Genomic DNA, 13,856 nt, shown 5'->3' on the forward strand with positions numbered 1-13,856 from the left:
ATTTTTTTGCTTTGCATGTCATCCAGACAGTTTACTCCACACACTAAGTACAGCAGGGAAAACAGTGCAGAATAGAGAGTTACAGTTACAGAGGAGGCACAGTGTAGAAAGAAAAGAAGTGTAAAAGCCATATGATAGATTATGTGGTCAAGAATTCATCTAGCGTGTGAGAGAGTCTGATTATCAGCAGGATAGAAACTGAATTTAAACGTGGTGGTGTTTTGTATCTTCTGACAGACAGGGGTTTGGTTGAAGTAATAATGACACTGGTTGGAGGGGTCCTTGACGATTATTTATTTGTTTGTTTGTTTATTCAGTTACAGTGCGGAATAGGCCTTTCCAGACCTTCTAGCCACACTGTGCAGCCATCGCCTGATTTTGGCCCTAGCCTAATCATAGGACATTTTACAATGACCAATTCACCTACCAACCGGTACGTTTTTGGACTGTGGGAGGAAACCGGAGCACCCGGAGGAAACCCACACGGTCACAGGGAGAGCGTACAAACTCTTTTTACAGGCAGCGGCAGGAATTGAACCTGGGTTGCTGGTACTTGTTAAGAGTGAGTTTTTGGGTAGATGGTTCATTTACATTTAAATGGCTTGGCTGCCAGTCTTCTGTTTGGCAGAGTACTGTAGAATGTTATATTGAAGGTGTATAAGATGTTGGTGAGCCCTAATCTGGAGTATTGTGTGCAGTTTTGGTCACGTACCTACAGGAAAGATGTAAATAAGGTTAAAAGAGTCCAGAGAAAATTTACAAGCATGTGGCTGAGTCTGGAGGACCTGAGATTGAATAGGTTAGGACTAAGGAACAGATTTATTCCTTAGAAGGTAGAAGATTGAGAGGAGATTAGGTAGAGGTGTACAAAATTATGAGGGGTTTAGATAGGGTAAATGCAAGGGCCTGTATCCATGCTGTGTCGCTGTATGATTCTATGACTAACGTATTTACAGTTGCAAGAAAAAGTTTGTGAACCCTTTGCTATATTACCTGGTTTTCTGCATTAGTTATTCATAAAATGTGGTCTGATCTTCATCTAAGTCACAGTAATAGACAATCTGCCTAAACTAATAGCATACAAACAATTGTACTTTTCATGTCTTTATTGAACACATTGTTAAATCATTCACAGTCCAAGCTGGAAAAAGTATGTGAACCCTTGTATTTCATAACTGGTAGAACCTCCTTTAGCAGCAATAACCTCCACTGTAACCTCCTGTAACTGCTGATCAGACTTGCACAATGGTGAGGAAGAATTTTAGACCATTTCTCCATACAAAATTGTTTCAGTTCATCAATATTTCTGGGCTCCCTTGCACCAACTGCCCTCTTCAGGTCATGCCACAGCATCTCAATTCGGTTAAGGTCTGGACTTTGACTTGACCATTCCAAGACACAAACTTTCTTCTTTTTAAAGTATTCTGTTGTTGATTGACTCTTGTGTTTCGGAGCATTGTCTTGTTTCATCATACAACTTCTATTAAGCTTCAGGTGACAGACCACTACCCTGACATTCTCCTGTAAAATGTCTTGATACAATTTTGAATTCACTGTTCCCTCAATGATTGCAAGCTGTTCATGCCCTGAGACAGCAAAGCAGCCCCAAACCATGATGCTCCTTCCACCATGCTTCACAGTCAGGATGAGGTTTTGGTGCTGATGCGCAGTGCCCTTTTTCATCCAAATATGGCAGTGTGCATTTCTGGCAAAAAGTCCAACTTTTGTCTCATCTGTCCACAGAACATTGACCCAGAAACATTGTGGAACATCCAGGAGGTCCTCTGCAAACTTGAGACGTGCAGAAGTGTTTTTTATTTGGAGAACAGTGGATTCCTCCTTGGTGTCCTTCTATGAGCACCATTCTTGTTCGGTGTTTTTCTTATAGTGGACACATGAACAGAGACTTTAGCAAGTTTTAGAGATTTCTGCAGGTCTTTTGCTGTTACCCTTAGGTTCTTTCTCACCTCCATCAGCATTGCTCGTCGTCCTCTTGGTGTGATCTTTGCAGGACGCCCACTCTTAGGGAAAATAGCAGCAGTACTGAGTTTCCTCCATTTGTAAACAACTTCTCTGACTGATGAACACTCAGGTCTTTAGAAGTGCTTTTGTAGCTTTTTCCAGCTTCATGCATCTCTACAATTTTTCTTCTGAGGACCTCTGAAAGTTGTTTTGAGTGAGGCATGGTGCACGTAAACATATCTTTCTTGAGAAGAACAGGCTCTGTCAGTAACCTGACTTTGTGTGTCTTTTTTAGAGGGCAGGGCACCTCTACAACCCACATCTCCAATCTCATCTCATTGACGGGAACACCTGACTCCAAATAGCTTTTGTAGAGGGCATTATCTCAGAAGTTTACATACTTTTTTGAACCTAGACTGTGATTGTTTAAATGGTGTACTGAGTATTGACAAGAAGTACAATTATTTGTGTGTTATTAGTTTAGGCAGATTGTGTTTGTCTGTTATTGTAACTTAGATGAAGATCAGACCATATTTTATGAGTAATTAATGCAGAAAACCAGGTAATTGCAAAGGGTTCATAAACTTTTCTTGCAACTATGTGTGTGTGTGTATATATATATATATATATATATATATATATCTCATTGTAATTTATATTTTTTGTATCTGTACTGCTGCCCCAAAAGAAAAAGAACTCTCACATATGTCAGAGATATTAAACCTGATTCTGATTATATACAGTACTGTGCAAACGTCTTAGTCACAAAGATATAGCTAGAGTGCCTAAGACTTTTGCACAGTACTATATTTGTCAATGTGGAACGGAAAGTGACCTTGTAAATCCGGCTAGAGCAAAGCATGTTGGGAATGGCGAGGTTGGAGCGCCATGGCAAGAATATGGGACAGGTGGCAGAGGGCAAGGGGCAGGGGGGTGTGGCGCTGGTACAAACCCATCCAGCTTTGAGACACCAAGCAAGGTCATTTGATTCCAAACAATTGGTTTATTGATCATTACAGAATGTCTCTCTGGTGCTTCCCACTCCCTCACCTCTCCCCACCCCTTTTCCCAACCATCATTCCCTCTTCCCTGCCCTCTTCCCACTCTCAGACCACAATAGAGACCCATATCAGAATCAGGTTTATCATCATCACATATGACTTGAAATTTGCTTTTTAGTGTGGCAGCAGTTCAGTGCAATACATGTAATTATTGTATATATGCCTTAAGACTTTTACCCAGTACTGTAAAAATACAAGCAAGCATAGGAAAGTTAAACTACAAGAAAAATAACAATTCTAAATCCTGATCCAATAGTATGGACTAGAGAGATGATAGATCTGGAAACAACTAGGAATTTTACGACTGAAACCTTGCCTAGTGTAGGTCAGAAAGCATAAGGCTTAAAGAGACTTGGGACATTCAAATCAGAAATTTTGGATTAACTCATGCAGAGACTAGAATGAAGGAGGTTGAACAGGGTAGAGCTCGAACAGTCAATGAAAATGGTTCAAGTTCTTCCTGAATTCAGTGGTTTTGTGCACTTATCTGCATTGATCCCTGCTCCCTCCTTAAGGGAATTACTTCAGCATTTAAGGAAATATTACTTCTTCAAATAACCAAATAACATCAGCCCACAGTCAGCAGGTCTGGGTGAGATAGCATTGTTCAGTGGTGTGTTGTCGTGATCTGTCTGAATACAGGAGCTGATGACCTGGCATCGACAGCACTGAGCACATTGCTATAAGCAGCGCTTACCTGCCCTCTAGTGACCACATCGAGAACAGCAGTTTGAATGAAAGTCATTCTGTATTCACAAAATGCTGGACGAACTCAGCAGGCCAAGCAGCTGCCATGGAAAAGAGTACGGTCAATGTTTGGGGCCAAGGCTCTTCATCAGGACTGTTGAAGGGCCTTGGCCTGAAACGTGGACTGTATTCTTTTTCATAGAAGCTGCCTGGTCTGCTGAGTTCCTCCAGTATTTTGTGTGTGTTGCTTAGATTTCCAGCGTCTGCCGATTTTCTCTTGCTTGCGATTGATTAAAAGTCATCATTTTTCTGAGCAACAGTCAGAATCAGCATCAGGTTTAATACTACTGCCATATGTCGTGAAATTTGTTATCTTTATAGCAGCAGTACAATGCAATATATAGTAATAGAAAAAGCATCTGTGGATCACACATACACACACACACACACACACACACACACACACGTATAATAATTAAGTTGTACAAAAATAAAAATAAAAAGGTAGGTAGTGCTCATGGATTCAATGTCCATAAGACCATAAGATATAGGAGCAGAAGTAGGCCATTCAGCCCATCAAGTCTGCTCTGCCATTCAATCATGGGCTGAACCAATTCTTCCAGTCATCTCCACTCCCCTGCCTTCTCCCCATACTCTTTGATGCCCTGACTAATCAAGAACCTATCTATCTTTGCCTTAAATGCACCCAGTGACTTGGCCTCCACAGCCGCTTGTGACAACAAATTCCACAGATTTACCACCCTCTGACTGAAGTAATTTCTCCGCATAGGTTCAAAATGGACGTCCTTCAATCCTGAATTTGTGCTCTGTTGTCCTAGAATCCCCTACCATGGGAAATAACTTTCCCATATCTAATCTGTTTAGGCCTTTTAACATTCAGAATGTTCCTATGAGATTCCCCCTTCATTCTGCCGAACTCCAGGGAATACAACCAAAGAACTGCCAGACGTTCCTCACATAACCCTTTCATTCCTGGAATCATTCTTGTGAATCTTCTCTGAACCCTTTCCAATGTCAGTATATCCTTTCTAAAATAAGGAGCGCTAAACTGCACACAATACTCCGTGTGGTCTCACGATTGCCTTATAGAGCCTCAACATCACATCCCTGCTCTTATATCCTATACCTCTAGAAATGAATGCCAACATTGCATTCGCCTTCTTCACCACCGACTCAACCTGGAGGTTAACCTTTAGGGTATCCTGCACAAGGACTTCCAAGTCCATTTGCATCTCTGCATTTTGAATTCTCTCCCCATCTAAATAATAGTCTGCCTGTTTATTTCTGCCACCAAAGTGCATGACCATACACTTTCCAACATGGTATTTCATTTTCCATTCTTTGCCCATTCTCCTGAACTATCCAAGTCTCTCTGCAGCCTCTCTGTTTCCTCAACACTACCCGCTCCTCCACCTATCAGAAATGTCCTTTCAGAAATCGCATGGCCGAGGGTACAAAGCTGTTGCTGAATCACTGAGTGTGTGCATTCCTGCTTCTGTACCTCCAGTGAGTTAGCAATGAAAACAGGGCATGACCTGAGTGACAGGGGGTGTTAATGATGGGCACCACCTTCCTGAGGCACCGCTCCTTGAAGATGTCCTGGATCGTATGGAAGCTAGTGCCCACGCGGGAGCTGACCAAGTTTACAACTCTCTGCAATTTATTTTAATTCGGTGCAGTCGTGCCTCCCCCGCTTAAGGGTCTTGGCCCAAAACATGGACTTTTTATTCCTTGTCCATAGATGCTGCCTGACCTGCTGAGTTCCTCCAGCGTTTTGTGTGTTACTCTGGATTTCCAGCACCTGCAGAGTCTCTTGTGTTTATAATAATTTTTCTCCTGCTTTTCTTCAGCATCCTGAAAATTCAGGCTCCAAAGCTGTTTAAATATGTGCAAATTTTTAGACTTTTACAGCATTTGTTTTAAATCTTTGGTGTGATACTTAGTACAGAGTATCTGGTTAGGCCGTGAAGAAGGGGTTTTGTATCCATCATGGTAAAGGAGAGCTGTTTGTGGATGGGAAGCTGTACCCGTCCAAATATCTTTTAAAGATCGTAATTATACCTGCTTTAACAGCTTCTGGCAGAGCTTGTTCCATATACTCATCACAATCGATGTGAAAAAGTTGCCCCTAAGATCCCTTTAAATCTTTGTCTTCTCACTTTAAGTCTATATCCTCTGGCATTAGACTCCTCCACTCTGGGGGGAGAAAGGCTGTGACAATCCACCTTATCTCAGAGGTAGTTTTTTACGCAGAGAAGGGTCGGTGCATGGAAACCACTGCCAGAGCTGGTGGTTGAGGCAGAGGCATTAGGAACATTTCTGAAACTTATCGATTGGCATATGGATGAAAAAATATAGGGGTATGTAGGAGGAGAGGGTTAGATTGATCTTGGGGTAGGTTAAAAGGTTGGTGTGACATCATGGGCTGAAGAGTCTGTACTGTTTGATGCCCCTCAAGATTTTAATATGCCTTCATAAAGTCACTCCTCTGCCTCCTACACTTCAGGGAAAACAGTCCCAGCCTACCCCTGCAGTCCCGGTAATGTCCGTGCAGATACATATAAACAAACACTGAATTTTGGAAGAGCAGGAACCACTGACTGTTTGAACTCTATCCTGTTCATTTCCCCCTCGTTCTAGTCTCTGCAAATGAGTTAATCCAAATTTTCTGATTTGAATGCCCTGAGTCTCTTCAAGCCTTATGCTTTCTGATCTCCACTGGGTCCCAATTAAGCACATCTCAGATGTAAAATTCCTACTCATTTTCAAATCCTTTCAAATCTTTTCTGCACCCTTTGCAGTTTAGTCACATCCCTCCTACAGGAGGGTGACCAGAACTGTGCACCATACTCTAATTGTGGTCTGAGCAGAGACACGTACAATTCCAACATGACAGCCTAGCTCCTGTGCTCTGTGCTCTGACCGACAAAGGCAAGTGTGTCAAATGCTTTCTTCTGTGTCACCTCTTTCAAGAAACAATATATCTCTGATCCATAAGGTTGGAAATGGGTAGGTCAATATTCCATAGAGTCAGGTCTCATGGACTCAATTATACATGGAATTATTCTTCATCATTTACTTGTGATCATGTCATCCATGCCCTGTAAGGACATGGTTGTCCAACTCGCCACTGCTGAGGGAGGTCAGAGCGAGGGTTTAACGTTGGTCAGTGGTCAGGTGTTTGTCAGTGAGCCAGAGGGATGGTAGTTTCCCAGATTATCCTCTGGGAACCCCTGCAAGTGATTGGCCAAGTGGCCAAATCCACAGATTTGTCCTGAATCATTCGGGCTGCTACTGTTGAGTGGACGACTTTGAGAACCAGAATCAGGTTTATTACCACTGACGCATGTCGTGAAGTTTGTTTTGTGGCAACGGTACTGTGCAATACATGAAAAACTGTGATAAGTTAAATAAAACACTTTTTAAAAACTAGTTTAAAAAGAGTAAAATAATGAGGTAGTGTTCATGGGTTCATGCACAACGAGTGGCAGTGCGGGTGATGGGTTTAGACAATAGACAATAGGTGCAGGAGTAGGCCATTCAGCCCTTCGAGCCAGCACCGCCATTCACTGTGATCATGGCTGATCATCCACAATCAGTATCCAGTTCCTGCCTTATCCCCATAACCTTTAATTCCACTATCTTTAAGAGCTCTATCCATCTCTTTTTTGAAAGCATCCAGAGACTTGGCCTCCACAGCCTTCTGGGGCAGAGCATTCCATATATCCACCACTCTCTGGGTGAAAAAGTCTTTTCCGTTCTAAATGGCTTACCCCTAATTCTTAAACTGTGGCCTCTGATTCTGGACTCACACATCAGCGGGAACATGCTTCCTGCCTGCAGCGTGTCCAATCCCTTAATAATCTTATATGTTTCAATAAGATCCCCTCTCAGCCTTCTAAATTCCAGCGTATACAAGCCCAGTCGCTCCAATCTTTCAACGTATGACAGTCCCGCCATCCCGGGAATTAACCTTGTGAACCTACGCTGCATTCCCTCAATAGCAAGAATGTCCTTCCTCAAATTTGGAGACCAAAACTGCACACAGTACTCTCTTTTTAAACACGAGACTTTTAACACTAAGCACATTGTCTACGAATGTCAGAATGAAAATCCATTGCTCATTTATCCTTGCAAGTATTATGAATACAGTTTATTTTGGTTAAAAAAACTAGTACATACTGAACATCTGAAAGGCAGCATCCATCATTAAGGATTCCATCACTTAGGATACCACGGCCTCGCTTATTATTACAACTATCGTGGAAGAAGTACAGGAGCCTGAAGACACACACTCTACATTTTAGGAACAGCTTTTTCCCCTCCACTATCAGATTTCTGAATGGACAATGAACCAGCTCATGAACACTGCCTCGCTATTTTTGGGTTCTTTTTGCGTTATTTATTTAATTTTACATGTAGAGCGTGCATATAAAATTATGTATATGTATCATCATCATTATGTGCTGTTTCGTGTGATGTGGGCAACCATGGTCTTCCACCTGTCTCTAATCTGCCTGTGGGGAAGACCCTCTTCATGCTGTTGTTCTTACTCTTTTCTCTATTCATGACCGATGCTTGTTCTTGGCAAACATTTCTACAGAGGTGGTTTACATTGCCTTCTTCTGGGCAGGCCCTTAATGATGGTCGCTGCCTTTCTGAGGCATCACTCCTTGAAGATGTCCTGGATGCTACACAGCCTGGTGCCCATAATGGAGCTGACTGAATTTCATATCAGTGGCCATTCATCAGAATGTTAACTGTTTCTCTCTCCACAGATGCTGCCTTACCTGCTGACCCTTTCCAGTATTTTCTGATTTTATTTCACACTTCCAGTGTGTTTTTTAAAAAAATTCTCGAATGGATTTATTAATTTGGGCATTTAAAAGTTGTAAGAATCCATGAAACTCCACTGTTAGAAGTTGATTTGTCGTTTTGAACTTATGCCACAGAATAACAAGATGTGACCACGTAGAAGGTTAATTTGAGGGCGACTTGCTGGAGGCTGCTTTTATACTTTCCCAAGAAGGACCTCCAACAAAGAATTTATATTAGTTTTGGTGGAAGCTTTCCAAGTGGTTGCCCAAACTCTGACCTCTCATAAATAAACGAAGTTTATTTTACTAATAATAGCGTTAAAAAAACATTTATTGATGAATAAATTACAACATTGCAATGCATTCATCATTACAATGAATGAAGAACAACAAATTTCATAAAATATGTCAGTGACAATAAGCCTAATTCTGATTCTAAATCAACACACTCAAAATGCTGGAGGAACTCAGCAGGTCAGGCAGCATCTATGGAAATGATGTTTCAGGCAGAGACATCCTTCAGGAGTGAAAAAGAAGGGGGAAGAACCCAGAATAAAAAGGTGGGGGAAGGGGAAAGGAGGATAGCTAGAAGGTGATATGTGAACCCAGGTTGGTGGGAAAGGTCAAGGGCTGGAGGAGAAAGGATCTGGTAGGAGAGGAGAGTGGACCATAGGAGAAAGGGAAGGAGGAGGGGCACCAGGGGGAAGTAATAGGCAGGTGTGAAGAGGTAAAAAATCAGAGTAAAGAATGGGGGGGTGGGGGGGAAGAATTTGTTTACTGAGAGGAATCGATATTCATGCAATCAGGTGAGGGCACCCAGACAGAATATAAGGTGTTGCTCCTCCACCCTGAGGGTTATGTCATCTTGGTATCGATTGACACATCAGAATGGGAATTGGAATTAAAATGTTTGGACACTGGGAGATCTAAATGTTATATTTGGCATTTAGTAATATCTCTGGTGGTCTTGATACTGAAAATTCATCCGCATTACTTAACTCCAGAGGTTCCCAACCTTTTTATGCCATGGACCCCTACCATTAACCGAGCGGTCCATGGACCCCAGGTTGGGAACCCCTTCTTTAAGCTTACATTGGTAAGTGAAACAACTGTTTCCATTAGAAATAACCCCTTCTGCAATATTCTTTTATTGTATTGGTGTCATTTTCCTGAGTACGTGTGTCTTCACAGTTACACCACAAGCTGCAATATTGATTGCCTCGCACAAACAATAAGATGTTGTTACATCTTGAGTTACTTCCTAAGCCGACATTGGGGCACAATCTGTTACACAGGCACTTGACACTTACATTACAGACGCCTTGCGAGTATCGACTGTTTGGCTCAGTAGGTGGAACAGTGTTGAAAAGTAGCAAAAGGGTCAACATGAGGTGAGTTTGACCGATGGTTTTCACTTCTGAGGCAAACATATTTGTGTGATGTGAGTGAGTGTTATTGAAACAGGATAGATTGGTATTGCGTTTGTAGAATACAGTAATGTAGTGGTTACCATTCCGCGGTCCAGTGCCAGCGACTGTAATAGGGCTTTAAGTCCGCCGCTGAATGTAAGGAGTAAATGGGATTCTAGGTTTCAGTATTATAATATTGATGCCCAGACTCCGATTTGCTTTACCTTTAAAGTTACAGCACAGACTCTTCAAGATCCTTGTGTTCCTCTGCATTTTCGGGACTCTGGACTGAATCTTTTAACCTGTGGCCTCAGTGCATCTCTTAACATAGCACCCATCACCCACTGATCTGTCTGTCCAGGACTCGAATGCTTTCAGCTGTATTCGAAACCCCTCACTTTGTTATAGTTCAAGTTCAGTTTTAATTATCGTTCAATCATTCATGCATACAGCCGACTGAAACAGCATTCCTCCAAGGGCCAAGGAGCACAAGCCACACACAGCACATTCAAGATAGTAAGCAAAATGTACAGTCACGTTTTTAAAAAAAATGTGTACGTGTAGCTCAAGTCCCTGAGTGACATGTCCTGCCAATTGATGGTGCATTTCCAGCAGTCTGCAGACGAACGCATGCAGGCAATCCAGCTTGTCATTCCACTAATTGAGCACTGGAGGGCAGCACTGATGAACGATGCCAGCCCCCGACCAAAGATGGACCATTCGTTCATCCTTCTGTCACCCATGCTAACTTCTATCCTAACACATGCCTCAGTGGTCCGAGCTGGTCTTTCCCTGCCCTCCTTTCAAAGGCCAGATAGATACATCCATAAAAAGAAATGAGGCTAGAATGTTCTGTGATCTAAAAATAATAGTGAGTAGTTTTAATAAAATTAAAGCTAACATCTGCTCAGATTTAAAATTGAAACCAGGTCCCTGTGTGAGTATTTGGTAATCTGGGAGTACAGATCCGTAATCCTTGAAAGTGATGTCACAGGTACATTATATAGGGTCATAAAGAAAGGTTTTTGGCACATTGGCCTTCGTAAATCAGAGTTTTATACAGGAGTTGAGATGTTATGATGAATTTGTATACGATGTTGGTGAGCCAAGTTTGGAGTATTGTACGCCGTTCCATTCATCTGCCGACAGGAAAGATATCAATAAGATTGAAAGAGTTTGTTCGTTCATCGTGTACCGTGTCATATGATCTAGGTAATCATGATTGAGAGAGTTCGTAGAAAACTTACAAAGATGTTTCCAGGATTTGATGAACTGAATTTTAGGGACAGGTTGAATAGGTTAGGGCTTTATTCACTGGAGTGCAGGAGAATGAGGGGAGATCTGATAGAGGTATACAAAATTATGCAGGGTATAGATAGGGTAAATACAACCAGGGTTTTTTCCCATTGAGGATGAGTGAGACTAGAAGTAGAGGTTATAGGTTAAGGGTGAAAAGTGAAATATTTCTGGGGAGCCCGAGGGGGGAGTTTTTCACTTCGTCACTCAGAGGGTGGCGAGAGTGTGGAACAAGCTGCCAGCAGTAGTGGTGAATGCAACAGGATGTTTGGGTTAGTACATGGATGGGAAGGGGATGGAGAGCTATGGTACAGGAGTAGGTTGATGGGACTAGGCAGAATAATACGGTGTGCTGTAGTGCTCTGTGTACAGTGCATTCCAGGCCCACAACGTTACGCTGACTTTTTACGTACTAAATACTTGCAAATGTGCTGAAGGGCCTGTTTCTGTGCTGTAGTGCTCTACGACTAAGTGGTTACAAATTTTTATTTATCCTAAACCTGACAGATGGTGTAAAAATAACAACACGCTGGAGGAACTCAGCAGGTCGGACAGCATACGTGGAAAAGATCGGTCAATGTTTCGGGCCGGAACCCTTCGTCAGGACTGTAGAGGGAAGGGGCAGAGGCCCGACCTGCTGAGTTCCTCCAGCGTGTTGTGAGTGTTGCTTTGACCCCAGCATCTGCAGATTATTTTGTGTAAAAATAACAAACATGCTTCTGATACTTTTGAGAATGAAACAAAATAGTGATGAAGAATGGAGGATGTACTATGCGGATCAAAATTCTGGATAAAGTACTAAGCTGGTCTGACCCACCCCAATCTAAATCCAGATTATTTTATCTGAATAGACACTCGTTCTGACCCAGCATAGCCCATCTAGGCAGTTTACATTGGTCATGCATTAATTCCAATACTTCAGGATTCTAACACTTTTTCTGTCATTCATTCTTGTTTTTTACTCCCCCCTCTCTGTTTGGTGGATGTCTGTGAAGAGTAAGAATTTCAGGTTGTATACTGTATGCATTCTCTGATATTAAATTGAAATTGAACCATTGGCAATTAGTGAATCAGAATTAGTTTCATTATCACTGGCGTATGTCATGAAATTGCTGTTTTGTGGCAGCAGTACAGTGCAATACATTAAAAAATGTTAATAAGATATAATTAGAAATATTAAAGAACGTAGTGCAAAAAAAGAACAAAGTGTGCGGTGGTGTTCAGGGGCTCATGGACAGTTTGGAAATCTGATGGCGGAGGGGAAGAAGCTGTTCCTAAAACACGGGTGTGTGTCTTCAGGCTTCTGCACCCCCTCCCTGATGGTAGTAATATGAAGGGGGCATGTGAGAGTCCTTATTGATGGATACCACTTTCTTGAGCTATCACCTTTTGAAGAAGTCCTCGATGCTGAGGAGCCTAGTGCCCGTGATGGAGCTGGTGGAAGCAACAACTTTCTGCAGCCTTTTCCCATCCTGTGCCGTGGTCCTTCCGTACCAGAAGGTGATGCATCTAATTCGAGTCCTCTCCACAGTGCATCTGTAGAAATGTGCCCGAGTCTTTAGTGATGTACCAAATCTCCTCAAACTCCTGGTGAAGTATGGTTGCTGGCATGTCTTCTTCATAATTGTATATGCAATTGAGATATCAGTTTAGGGCTGTTGTCGTTATGTGCCGTGTTGATTGACGTGGGTGATCATGATCTTTCCATGACCATGATTGTTCTTGGCAAATTTTTCTGCACAAGTGGCTTGCCTTATAGGCAGTGGCCCCAGTTATTATCAATACTGTCTGCCTGGCGTCAGTGGTCACATAACCAGGACCTGTGATACGAGTGCAGAATGAAGTTACAGAGGAAGTGAAAGCGCACTGCAAGCAAGACTGTAAGGTGCAAGGTAATTGTGAGCTCGAGAGTCCATTGTAGCGTATTAATAAGCCGTCTCATAGCTCAGAAGCTCTCCTTGAACCTGGTGATATCTGCTTTCACGCTTTTGCATCTTCTGCCCGATGGAAGAGGGGAGAGGAGAGAACATCCGGATTGGTGAGGACTTTGATTGTGTTGGCTAGCGAGATGTCTAGGCGGAGACCATGGAGGAGAGGCTGGATTCTGTGATGTGCTAAGCTGTGTTCACGACCCTCTCCGGTGTCATGTAGTCAGTCATGGGCAGGACGGTTGCTGTACCAAGCTGTAATGCATCTGGATAGGATGTTTTCTATGGTGCATTGGTTAAAAATTGGTGAGGGTTGATGGGGAGTTGCCAAATGTTTATGGGAGGGACTCTGGTTGAGGAGTTGTTCACATCATGCATGTAACGGGGTCAGTCAATAACAGAGGAGGGATGTTGTATCTTGTTGTTTGTGACATTGAGATACATGGAATCTTTCACCCCAGCACCATTTAGTGGGGAGATGATTGACAGTTTTGAAAGAAAATACCTGAAGCAGAAAAAAACGTGGGTTGGAGTAAACGAGGTAGTGGGATAGAATAGAACTTTATTGTCATTGTCAAGACAACGATTGTGATGGTACTCCAGACAATGAAAAAGAGATATTTACAATGCTTGTGGAACGTCTTAATGTTACAAAGGTTCCCATATTTATATGCA

The 13,856-nt window shown here is 42.4% G+C and overlaps 1 protein-coding gene across 4 annotated transcripts in view; it reads left to right on the forward strand.

Moving 5' to 3' along the window:
* usp49 (ubiquitin specific peptidase 49) overlaps positions 1 to 13,856 on the forward strand; it is a 106,522-nt gene that overhangs the window by 68,114 nt on the left and 24,552 nt on the right. The gene's annotated exons all lie outside the window — the stretch shown is intronic.

The sequence above is a fragment of the Mobula hypostoma genome, chromosome 13 (genome assembly GCF_963921235.1).
Source record: "Mobula hypostoma chromosome 13, sMobHyp1.1, whole genome shotgun sequence".
Lineage (NCBI taxonomy): Eukaryota > Metazoa > Chordata > Chondrichthyes > Myliobatiformes > Myliobatidae > Mobula > Mobula hypostoma.